Raw genomic sequence first — 14,099 nt, forward strand, 5'->3', positions numbered from 1 at the left:
GCATTTAATCGTGTAAAGGGCATGAATAGGGATGAATTAATATCTGGGAATTATAAAGCTAATCAGGATAAAGAAGGAAGAGATAAAAGGATTAGATGCATAGGGACCTATGACTGTGGCAACCAACAGGTGATGAAGATCTTAAAGAAACACTGGAAGGTACTTACCAGCGATGACCAACTAAGAGCTGTCCTGCCATCTTATCCCAGTGTCACATATAGGAGAGGACCAAACATCAGGGACAAGCTTGTCCATAGTTTCCTTCCTGAAAGACAAATGACAAATACGAATTGGTTAAAATCCAGCATTGCCGGCTCATTCCCCTGTGGAGGTTGTACTTTTTGCAAATACCTACCTAAAGTAAAAAAATTCCAAAATCCTACAGATGGACGTGACTATGTGATCAGAGAGTTCTTCAACTGCCGGAGCAGTGGTATTATCTACATTGCCTCATGTAATTGAGGCGAAGAATATCTGGTCACATTAGTGCCATTAATACGGGTAAAGACACGTCATTATACAGGCATATAACGTATGCCCATGGCGGAAATCTGGAGGTCCTTAAATTTTGGGGACTTGAGAAGAAAACTTTGGGACCGAGGAGAGGCAATTTAGACATAAAACTCCTACAGGAAGAGGCCAGATGGATACACAGATTACAGACCCTGAGTCCAGGTGGCCTAAATGAGGGCTTCTCATATACGGCCTTCATTTAAAATTCAACATAACGCAATAGTGACAAGTAAAAGAAATAAAAAAGTAAAAGAAATTATATACTAATAACACTAAACCAGAAGAAATATTAATACAGACCTCAGTTTTGACTACAGAAATTACCGCCGTGTAACCACAGGATAGCCAAAACAAATCTCCCCCCCCGAATCCGTATTATTATAGAACAACCCTATTAATCCAGCCTCCTCCCCTCCCCCCCCCTTTGCCATCTTCCTCCATATATGTTTATATTATGGAGAAGAAACCCACTGTAAGTGCCATTACCAGTGAAGAGTATAAAGTATAGCGGATGGAACATATCAGGACATTTCTGTTAAATAACAAATTATTAACAGTAACTAAAAAAGCTGCCTGATTGAGTTAAAACTCCCCTGCGACATATGCCACTCCATGGTACAGTATAAAGTATGGTGGATGCATCACCTATCGGCAATCTTGACATTAGGATAAATTCTTGCCATTGGTAGTGTAAAGCATGGTGGACGCATTATATATTGTCAACAATCAATTTTATAGCCTCATGCCAGTCATCATTGACTGTAATTGCCACTTCATGCGCAGATAAACAATATATAATTGTAATTGCCATTTCATGTGCAGATAAACAATATATAATTATACATAGTGTGGACGGACCATGCAGTTGGGAGGCTATGAATGGGTTAAAATCTAACTGAGAAGGAAAGGGGAGTGCTTACAAATAGTGGGGGTGGAGGTTAGTGACGATCACATTTATCCTAGGTAGATCGTAGGCGTTTTTCCATTCATACCTTACGTTGTGTTTACCTGGTAGAGGAGATGACGAGGAGGTATAGGGAGACGCACAGGATATTGCGTCAGTGAATTGACCTGGCCGGAAAGCGGAGGATTCGGTTGAGGAGGCGACTGTGATTGGTCGCCGGGGGATGGCTCTGACAGATGGGCGGGATCTGCAAAAGTACAAAAGAAGGTCCTATGAAGCGCGCGCGCTCATATACCCCGCATCCCCTGACGAAGCCACAGTCTGTGGCGAAACATGTCGGGAGGGGTGGTATAGAGCGACTTTTAAACAGTGAGCAGTGAAAGGGCAATTGTTATAATACGCTGCAGACAGCAGCTGAGCATATAAGGAGTGAGTGTGAGGCTATAGGAATTTAGATTGCAGCGGCAAGTCAAATCTCCTATGAGACAGGAATATAGGACGCAGTGCAGTGTTAGCAGAGTTTAGAGAGGAGGGCAGACAGTGATAAGGGAGACTGGTGAACCATTGATAGCCCTGCGGTCATACAAACAGCTACAAATAAGAGAACAGCAACAATGTTAGCTGTATGGTAACCTTGTAGACAGGGACCATTTATAGAGGAATTTGGCAGGAGAGATATCTTCACCAGCGTGCCGCAGTGATCCACTGTCAGGAATCTGTCTAACAATTGCCAGCGTTAATACCATCCTACATCAAATGGTGGGATGAGGTATACCCTACAAAGGGATCCTATTAAATTACTGTGCATGTAATCACACCCTGTGAATGCCATCACACCACTCCGATAATATCCCACATTACACTGTGACACTGACAATTTTAACAAATTATTTTCTTTTTGTAGTGTGTGTTTTCAAATAACTAATAAAGTAAAAAGATTTTAACATTGGTTAGGGACCCCTACAGGGATTTAAGGTCTTGATAGACCAATGCTGTATTTATATAAATATCCCGAGGGTCTCTAAAAGGGACTTTGATTAAAAATAAACCTTACACTATGTATCTTTATAGATGCATATACAGCTCAGCTACATGTGTCTTCTCCAGTCCCCTAACATCACTTTGGCTGAATGGTGTAACGGTCACGTCCACACACACACAGGGGGAGGGATAGTGACCACTGCGCTCTACCCTCACCCCTGGCCCTGCCTACTTGCCTCACGAGTCCTGATGATAGGGGACAACTGGACGACAGTCCCTAACTTAGGATACGTGCAGGGAAGACAGACAAGACAATATACGGAACATGAACGGACCGGGTCAGAACCAAGAGAGCTACGCAGTACAAAGGGTTAAGCAAAGAATGGTCAGGAGAAGCCGGGGTCAAATACCAGGAGAGCAGAGAAGTACAAGAGGAGTCCTAAGAGAGTAGTCAGGTGGGAGTCGAGGTCACAATACCAGGAGGGATGCGCAGTACAGGAGGAGCAGGCAAAGGATCGTCAGGGAACAGGATCAGGTGAGTAATCAGTAGTCCAACAAATAGCCAGGAACCTAGAATTAACAGGCAACCTGTGGCTAGCAGGCTGCCTGTATTTATAGTGGGGAGTGAGGGTCATGTGACGTGGCCAGCGTCACATGACCGACAGACCAACCAGTTGAGCACCGAGTGAGGCAGACTTAGGGGCAGGGAGCCACCCAGCAGTAAAGCTGCCCTGGGAATGAGGTCAAACACAGATCCTCATTCCTAAAGCTAAGCAACAGGTCTGCGGGTAATGGGGGACCGAGTGCACCTTCGGATCCCCGTTACAAATGGCTTCCTATACAGCCCTGCTACATCTTTATTCTACTCCCCCACTAACACTGTGTCTGAAAAGCTTCATATTCAGCTCTACTAAATTTGTCTGTTTATCTCTTCAACCAGCACTGTGTCAGAACAGCCGCATATTCAGCTCTACTACATCTGTTTCTCTCTTCAACCAGCACTGTATCAGAACAGGCGCATATTCAGCTCTACTACATGTTTCTCTCTTTAACCAGCATTGTGTCAGAACACCCGCATCTTCAGCCCTGCTACATCTGTTTCTCTTTCACCAGCATTGATGCTGACCTGCCACATATACAGCTCTGCTACATCTGTTTTTCTATTCAACCAGCACTGTGTCAGAACACCCGCATATTCAGCTCTGCTACATCTGTTTCTCTTTCACCAGCATTGATGCTGACCTGCCACATATACAGCTCTGCTACATCTGTTTTTCTATTCAACCAGCACTGTGTCAGAACAGCCGCATATTCAGCCTACTACATCTTTTTCTCTCTTCAAACAGCACTGTATCAGAACAGCCACATATTCAGCTCTACTACATCTATTTCACACTTCAACCAGCACTGTGTCAGAACACCCGCATATTCAGCTCTACTACATCTGTTTCTCTTTCACCAGCATTGATGCTGACCTGCCACATATACAGGTCTGTTACATCTGTTTTTCTATTCAACCACCAACGTGTCAGAACACCCGCATATTCAGCTCTGCTACATCTGTTTCTCTTTCACCAGCATTCATGCTGACCTGCCACATATACAGGTCTGCTACATCTGTTTTTCTATTCAACTAGCACTGTGTCAGAACAGCCGCATATTCAGCTCTGCTACATATGTCTCTACCACTACCACTAGCACTAGCCTCCAGTTGTGCCAGGTAAAATAATGCCCCCTTTAGTGCCCCCCCAGTTAGAATAATGCCTCCAGTTGTGCCAGGTAAAATAATGCCCCCTTTAGTGCCCCTGAGAATAATACTGTCTCATTATTGCCCCCAACAATAATAATGCCATTATTGCCCCCAACAATAATAATGCCCCCTTTAGTGCCCATAAGAATAATACTGTCTCAGTAGTGCCGCCAGGAAAAATAATTCCCTCATTAGTGCCCCCCCAGTTAGATTGATGCCTCCTGTTATGCCCCCATGTAAAATAATGCCCCCATTAGTGCCCCCCCAGTTAGATTGATGCCTCCTGTTATGCCCCCATGTAAAATAATGCCCCCATTAGTGCCCCCCCCAGTTAGGATGATGCCCCCCCCATTGATGATGCTCTTATTATTAAATCGTTGGTGGAATTAGTGGGGCATTTACAAATAATACTTACCCATGTCCTGCGCTGGCTGTTCTAAAGACGTCCGACTCCTTTCTTCATCCACCGAAGTGTTTGGGCGCCCGCGCATGCGCAGAAGTATCTTGTTCGGAGCCGCGGCACGAATTATACTTGATCTGCGCTTGCGCAGCCGCCCGACGTGCGCGTTCACATCTTATAATGCAGGCCGGCCACTAGATCACCAGGGTAAGTGGTGCGCAGGCGCGGCCCATGGATGCGGCCGGCGATAGGTGGCCGTATCCATGGGCAGCGAGTATAAACAATAAAATATGATTTTTTATTTTTATTAAAAACTATAACATTTAGAAAAAGCAATATATTTAGGAAAAGCCTCAGGGGGGGTGGGGGGGATGACAGATGATTATAAAGATGATAATACCCCTTTAATTCAATTATCTAGTCAACCAATCACATGGCAGTTGCTTCAATGCATTTAGGGGTGTGGTCCTGGTCAAGATAATCTCCTGAACTCCAAACTAAATGTCAGAATGGGAAAGAAAGGTGATTTAAGCAATTTTGAGCGTGGCATGGTTGTTGGTGCCAGACGGGCCGGTCTGAGTATTTCACAATCTGCTCAGTTACTGGGATTTTCACACACAACCATTTCTAGGGTTTACAAAGAATGGTGTGAAAAGGGAAAAACATCCAGTATGCGGCAGTCCTGTGGGCAAAAATGTCTTGTGGATGCTAGAGGTCAGAGGAGAATGGGCCGACTGATTCAAGCTGATAGAAGAGCAACGTTGACTGAAATAACCACTCATTACAACCGAGGTATGCAGCAAAGCATTTGTGAAGCCACAACACGCACAACCTTGAGGCGGATGGGCTGCAACAGCAGAAGACCCCACCGGGTACCACTCATCTCCACTACAAATAGGAAAAAGAGGCTACAATTTGCACGAGCTCACCAAAATTGGACTGTTGAAGACTGGAAAAATGTTGCCTGGTCTGATGAGTCTCGATTTCTGTTGAGACATTCAAATGGTAGAGTCCGAATTTGGCGTAAACAGAATGAGAACATGTATCCATTCTCTGATGGCTACTTCCAGCAGGATTATGCACCATGTCACAAAGCTCGAATAATTTCAAATTGGTTTCTTGAACATGACAATGAGTTCACTGTACTAAAATGGCCCCCACAGTCACCAGATCTCAACCCAATAGAGCATCTTTGGGATGTGGTGGAACGGGAGCTTTGTGCCCTGGATGTGCATGCCTCAAATCTCCATCAACTGCAAGATGCTATCCTATCAATATGGGCCAACATTTCTAAAGAATGCTATCAGCACCTTGTTGAATCAATGCCACGTACAATTAAGGCAGTTCTGAAGGCTAAAGGGGGTCCAACACCGTATTAGTATGGTGTTCCTAATATATCTTTAGGTGAGTGTATATGGATCACTCCATTCAAAAGTAAACATAATATGAGCAGCTCTCACCTGCCTGGAAATCCAACTCTGAGGCACGGAACCGCTCCCTCACCCGGTCTGGGAGCAAATAGGAATAAATTCAAAAGGAGTTGTCCAGCCTTTCTTCGTGGTAATCCAAAAAGCACTTTATTGAATAGTGGTTGCTAAAAACATCCAGGTACAAGTTGCATAGGTCTACGCATTTCAGGCAAAAAACAATTTAGCCCTTACTCATGAGTAAGGGATAAATTATTTTTTGCCCGAAACGCGTAGACCTATGCAACTTGTACCTGGATGTTTTTAGCAACCACTATTCAATAAAGTGATTTTTGGATTACCACGAAGAAAGGCTGGACAACTCCTTTTGCATTTATATATGGATCACTGTACCATACATTGCAGTAGTGTTCATGTATATATTTTAGCTGATAGCTCTATATACAATGAAGCAATACAAATACAGGGTAAACTTGACTCTAAATTAGGTTCATAATAAGATTAGGTGGAGCAACCGGTGTTCTTTATAAGGGAGCTTTCTGTGAATATTCAGTTATCTGATGAATAAGAACCACAAAAGTTCAAAACGCATGAGCAACATTATATAATGGATTTCCTTTCTTTTAATAATGTTTTTAAAGTAAGAACCAATAAATGTTTGGATTTTTAGAAGATCACATGAGTGCTGGAATTGGTAAAAAGCTATGTTCAGACCTACTTCAATGTACATTCTATGGACTGTGGATACAAAGTCTGGAGCTGGCCTCAGTGAGCTTTATTGAAACAGTTTTTGTTCGATATATCAAACCTATGCCCAGTTTATACACTTTAAGATTTTCCCAAAGAAAGATTACCCCAATGTGATCCTTGAGTGTGACCAGGCATATCAGAATTCAGTTTGGCTTGCTTTCAGAAACAGAATATTGTTAGGTATGGTTTGTGATCCATTATCAGCATAATGAAGACCCAGATCCAGTAATACACCTAAATATTATATGGGCCCCAGTCTTTATGAACTTTCTAGGATTCACCATAGCAATACCATTTAATATACATTGTAAGTATTATACAGCTTTTACCACATATAAAGTACCTTAAATATGAACATCTTTGTTGTTCAAATGCTGTTTCCTTTTTATATACCCCAATTTCTCATTTCCTATGTTTTGTGCCAAAAGGAAGCATACATCAAATTACAGAAATGTTTCCAAAATGAGACAAGTGGCAAATGAAAACTGCTTCAGGGTTAAATTCATCACTGCAGACATCATGGATTGATTTTGCTATTCCAATACTGTGCATTATTAGATAAAATCCTAATGCAATAGAAGCAGAACAGCAGACATGTTTGTATTCAGAGAAAATTCATCTAACCATTTGAGAGAAAAATGTTTGTTGAATCAGATGAATCCTCTAACATTTACTCACTTTTCTTTTCTCTACTATTTGTTCATATTTCACAAATATTCCCAGTCATGTTGAGCTTTCATGACAAGCTTAATTACAAACTGTGGTCTTCCTGGGAATATTTGCAGGTTTGTTTCGCTCAGAAAAAGAAAATTTGTCAGCATGCTTTGTGTTTTGACTCTAAATAGCAATGATATTCTGTTAACAAATTCATATGGACATTAAAGAAGAACATTGTAACCGTATTACGGTATGATTACAGTAAACAATAACATTGTGCGCCCGGTTTTATTATGTTTTATTATTATTATAGTGTTTTGGAAATACGGTTCTATAATTTGCTTGCTTATAAATTTAATGATATTTCAAATTGTTGCAGAAGAGGAAGATTGCAGAAGAACATGTTTATGTGCAAATTAATCCAATTACAAATATCTACTACATTATTGACAACACAAAGGAGATAAGCTATTGAAGTCAAGTACAGTTTCTGCCTAGCAGGGAATAATTACTTACTTACAGTGCATAATGCTGTAGCTTATTGCCTGAATAAGTATGTCTTTACATAACATAAAAGACCTAAACATTGAATCCAGAGCAAATGCCACCATGAAAGGTGTACAGTATAATGACCTGAGATATTTGTTTTGCATCAAACCACTGACAAAAACATTGCCAAGGCTGACCATGCTCATCAGGTAGCTGATCCAATTAGAAGGAGAAATAAGGAGTTGGAGCTGTGCCGCCAGTGGAATAGAACAGAATCTTGCCGCTGGGGTTCAAGATAAAAACTTTGTTAGTGACAATGCGTGTCAGCACTGAACCAGTGCCTTCTTCAGGCCGAAATGATTATAATTATTTTGGACTTATGAAGGCACTGGTTCAGTGCTGAAATACGTTGCCATCTATAATGCTTTCATCTTGAACGGCAGCGGCAGGACTGTGTTCTATTCCAGTGGTGGCGCTGCTCCAACTCCTCATTTCTCCTTGTCATTGGATCAGCTTTGCTTTTGAGAAAGACACAACTGCCAGCCATAAGTGGTATTCACCACATTGCCCTCATTAGAGTTGTGCCAAATCAAAGCGAGCCTCCACCTGTTTGAGTTTCATATTGCACCATTCCGATTGGCAATACTACCTATGGTGCACTGTGTATGATTTTATCTTCTCATCAGATAGATGTCAGTTAAACGCTTGTTCAGCCGACAGCTCTCTTTCCTGATACCCCACCACACCCTATACACATGCTCGCTCGGATCAGTCAAAAGTGCATGTGGCCTGAATGGGGAGAAAACCACTGTCAGACACCCCTCACACCTTTTGGCGTATATCCGCAAGAACAAAATGATCAGGTACTTGATATTCAACTGCCCAATCTTTAGCTTTCCTGACATGGTAGAATGACCAAGAAGAGAACGCTGTTCTTCAAAATGCTGTATCACCCATTGCTTGGGACACATGCTAAGGTGAACATTTCTCATGTGCAGGAGCTTTGGTAAGACCATGGAAAGCACAAAACTCCTACTTACATTCTTCTAATACAGTGCATTCACACAGGCCCCCTGGGTACAAACAACTGGATGGCAATTTCAGTTACATGCAAGAGCAGACAAAGAAGATTACTCAAATATAGTAAAAATATTTTAGAGAGATTTTACAAGGAGTGGGGTCATACAGGAAAAAATGCCATAAGCAACATTTTTATAGACAATTTCAGATCTGTATGTTCTCCTTATGTTTGAATTATTAAACAAAAATGTGAAAAAAAATTGCCACCTTTAAAGGCATATTTCCCTTTTAGCCCAGGTCCACACGTGTACAGTACTGTGCAAACCTTTCAGGCAGGTTTCAGAAAATGTATGCAAGTAAGAAGGCTTTAAAAAAATGTTTATAGTTTTATCAATTAACAAATTGCAAATTCAAGAAGCAAAAGAGAAATCTACAAATCTACAAATAAATTAATATTTATTGCCTTCAAAACAGTATCAATTCTTCAAGGTACAGTTGCACACAGTTTTTGGGGGAACTTGACAGGGAGGTCATTCCAAAACTCTTGGAGAACTAACCACAGATCTTCTGTGGATGTAGGCTTGGTCGAATCATTCTGTCTCTTCATGTAATCCGAGACTGACTTGATGATGTTGAGATCAGGGGGGGGCCATATCATTACTTCTAGGACTCCTTGTTCTTCTTTACGGTAAAGATAGTTCTTAATGACAATGGCTGCATGTTTGTTGTATGAGTTGTTGTACTGATGCAGAATGCGTTTAAATGTAAATTAACACTTTCATTTTTGAAAGCATTCTTAATTTGCATAATTTTTTTCATATGTGGCTAAAAGTTTTCCACATAACTGTATATCATAGATGCAGTATGACTCTGTATTTCGGATATATGAACTGCATCGACCACAGGTTTTACGGACATCATCATAGATCCCATCCATGTCCAAATTACAGTCAGTTCGGCCACTGGTCTAAAATACAGATGCATTAAACACCCATTTGGATCTGACTTCCTTAGGGCTCATTCAGACGTCCTTATGTGTTTTGCGGTCGGCTAATTGCGAATCCGCAAAACACGGATACTGGCCCGTGTGTGTTCCACAATTTTCGGACCGCACATGGCCGTAACTCTCATAGAAAATGCCTATTCTTGTCCGCAATTGCGGACAAGAATAGGACATGCTTTATATTATTTTCAGGGCCATGGAACAGAACAACGGATGCGGACAGCACAAGGTCTGCTGTATGCATCTTTTATAGCCCCATTGAAGTGAATAGGTCCACACCCGTTCCCGCAAAAATGCGGAATGGGTGCGGAACAAAACATACGGCCGTCTGAATGAGCCCTTATACTGTTATGTCATAAATCTGTGATATACTATATTAATGTCAGGTCCACCTTTGGGACAACACCAATTCTGAGAACAAAGTGACTGATATCTCCTTGGCTGTAATCTAGTTCTTAATCAAATAGCTCTGCCTTCCAACCAATGTGTATTCTGAGAATGGCTGGAGGCTATTGAAGTCAGAACCTGACCAGTCTGGAAGTGATGGTATGTAACTAGAATGACGTTTAATGGTGGGAACCTCCTTTAATGTTATAATGGGAGAAAACGTGGGAATATGTTTATATGAGTGTTTCACCTTTCAGACCCTCTTAAACTTTTTATTGTCTCATCAAATTTTACCTTATCATAAACATCCTGTATGTTCTTAGTTCATGATATGAATGCTGATGAGACACAACTGTCCAATTTGTTCATACGTATGGCTTAACTGTCTACTTGGACATACATTAGATCTGGGTTGTTTTTCTAATTTAATCTTGTGAATTCTTTTTGAGGTTTCCATATAAATTATCAGACAGTTTGAAGCTACCTGTATGCTTGTGCAATGTCCAAATTGGAATGGCTTACCATCAAAATGGGTCACCATCTGCTAAAATGACCTCGTCTGACCAACTGTGATTAAAAAAGATGTAGTTTTTCTTAGTGAGCTCAATTAAAATGCCTATTCTGCTGTTCTACAGTATCTACATTCTGGCCTCATCCTGCTGCTGTGTGTTCTCTGTGCAAATGAACACATACAGAGCTGGTGAGCAGAAGAGTGAGGAAGCAGATGTCAAGACAGTGTCATTGATAGTCAGGAAGCTGGCTTAATGAGCAATTACTTATTCTTCCAGCCAATATATCACAAATATGAAATTTTTTCGAACAATATCACTGCACTTCTCTAAAAACGCTTCTTGGAGAAATGTTCACCTCCTGCTGAGTTGTTGGTCATTAAACATTACAACTTATGATCACCCTTTGTCTAGGGATATTAATGCTAGCAACATCTCGGAAAACATTTTACAAATAAACAGAATAACAGATCCTACTGCTTACAAATTCAGGACGTTTTTTTCTGTACTTTTTGCACTTTTAAAAGCTGTAGATATTAAAGGAATTTTCCAGTATTACAATGTGGATTGCCTATCTTTAGGATAGGCCATCAATATCAGATTGTCTAGGTTGCAGAGAGTTGTACTCCCACCAATCAGCTGTTTAAAGGGGATACATTGTTCAGGCAAGTTCTGCAGATTCTTCATTATCTACATTGCTCTATATACTGTACCTGCATGCCATATATTTCATACATTTCATAGTGTCTGAGCTGAAAAATTATAGTTTTGTCACATTGACTTGAATGGGACAATAACCAGCACTAGTTGTTAAGTTTACTTTATCCACTAATATCCCTAAGTATTTGGCACTGGCAGTTTTACTCAGCTTTTTACTATTAAGTACATAATTGTACATTTTTGTTTCCTTGGCCAAATTGCATGTCCTTACATTTATACACTTTTGCCTTCATTTTGCATCTCTCCACCATCTCTTCGACAAACTGCAAGCTCCCCCAAATCCCACTTTAATATTATATTATCATTCTCTGTGTTGATTACCTTACCTTAGTATCACCTGAAAATTTTGAGCCTTCTACAAGGTCATTAATAAATGTATTAAATAGAATAGGGCCCAATTCTAACCCCTGTCACCCTGCTGGTGACTGTTACTCAATCTAAAACCTGTACCTTTAATAACTATCCTCTATTTCCTATCCATGAGCCAGCTGTTAACTTAATTACACATATTGTCTCCCAGTCCCAAATTCTCATATTTCATATGGTACAGAATCAACAGCAATACTCTTGTCCACTGGAACTTACATTCTCATAGATTAGAAATCACTGGGCTCCATAGCAAGAATCTAAATTGGGCCTCCATGCCCAATTCATAGCCCCTCCCACTTCTCATTCCTGGTCAGTATATACAGCAGTGTACTGATATGTGACGTATGAGGTAAAAATTGCAGCTCGTACCTCACATATCAGTACACTGCTTTATATACTATATATCTTAACACACTGCATCTATTGAACCTTGTACCTCATATATCAGTACACTGTTATGTATCATATATATCTGTACACACTGCATCTATTATACCTTGTACCTTACATATCAGTACTACATACCTGCGGCCACTGTATCTATTATACTGTATAATAGATGCAGTGTGTGCGTGTGTGTGTATATATATTGACTGTTGACCATAACAGGGGCATTGCAGTAGTCCAAAGATGTTTGGATTCCAGCCATTACACCACAGAAGGTAAAGAGTTCATTATTGATCTACTTAACCTAGTTCTACGACACAATTACTTTGCTTTTATGGATCACTTTAATTTGCAGTTACGTGGGACCGCCATTGGGTCTAATGTGGAGCCCACGTATGCAAATATATTCATGGTAGCCATTGAGGAGGACCACGTCTATGTATTCCACCACTTTAACCATATGTTGGGGTGGTGGCGATACATAGATGACATTTTCTTGATTTGGACTGGTGAAGAATCCATGTTACACAGTTTTCATCACTTTTTGAATCACATTGACCCTGACATTAGTTTTACACTGAAATCATCTAAAGAACAGGTTCAATTTCTAGACAAAACAGTGTATGTTTCAGACAACCATTTAAGTACTGATCTATACACTAAACCTTCTGACTGTTACACTCTATTGAGATATGAGAGCTGTCACCCTAGATCAACAATCAATGCTTTACTGTTCGGTCAGTTTTTGAGTATCAAACAAATTGTACAGGATCCCAATAGACTGACTATTAGATTCCAAGAAATTTCACAAACATTTAGACATAGAGGTTACCCAGGGGCGTAGCTAAAGGCTCATGGGCCCTGGTGCAAGAGTTCTGCTTGAGTCAAGGGGCAGGGGAGCACATAGCCTTACTGCTGCCAGAAGCAAACATTGAAAGGGCACCCCCTCAATCTAAATTCTTGACCTAACCCCTTCCCCCAAGCCAGAGGTGTAAATTGACCAGCATGCACTTTCTATAATGCCAGTGTCTTATGTGGCACAAGGGTTTTTGAACCCCCTCAGGCTCCTGAGCCCAGTAGTGACTGCTACCTCTGCACCCCCTATAGCTACACCCCTGAGGTTACCCCTCCAAAATCATACACAAGCACTTATCGAATGCAATGACTTATCAACATTTGGAGACAAAACAAGACAAGAGTACAAAAAGAAAAATATATTCAGAGTTCACTTCATCGGTTTATTTGTGTTGAAAGTGGTTAGTGGCCTATTTCAGTACAAAAATAAAAATAAATTCTCAGTTCACATCAGCGGTTATATGTGTTGAAAGCATTTAGTGGCCTATTTCAGTACAAAAAGAAAAATATATTCTCAGTTCCTGTCGGCGGTTTTATGTGTTGAAAGCATGGCTGGGAGTCAGCAGGGTGGCAGCAGTGGCAGGTCGGGAGCCAAATGTGCCCAGGGTAGACCACCTGCTTCGCAGAAGTCTACCTGCCCGGAAGTAGTGGTGCAGGGGTTCATGGAAGCAGCAACGGTAGAAGTCAGTCAGCGCGGAGTGTTGGGGGGGAAATCACCTGCTCGGTGGTGTGGCAGTTTATTGTTAAGCCGCCGGAGGAGATTAACACGGCCATATGTAGAATATGTGGGCAGAATGTGAAGCGTGGCCAATGTTGGCACCACAGCCTGCGTCAACATATGCAGCGTCACCATATGTGGTATCCTGATGCTGCTGCTACTGCCATCTCCACAATTGGTCACCTTGCCACTTTGTGGTATCCTCCTGATGCTGCTACTGCCATCTGCACACTATGTCACGTTGCCACTCTGTGGTATCC

Source organism: Bufo bufo, chromosome 4, assembly GCF_905171765.1.
Source record: "Bufo bufo chromosome 4, aBufBuf1.1, whole genome shotgun sequence".
In the NCBI taxonomy this organism is placed as follows: Eukaryota; Metazoa; Chordata; class Amphibia; order Anura; family Bufonidae; genus Bufo; species Bufo bufo.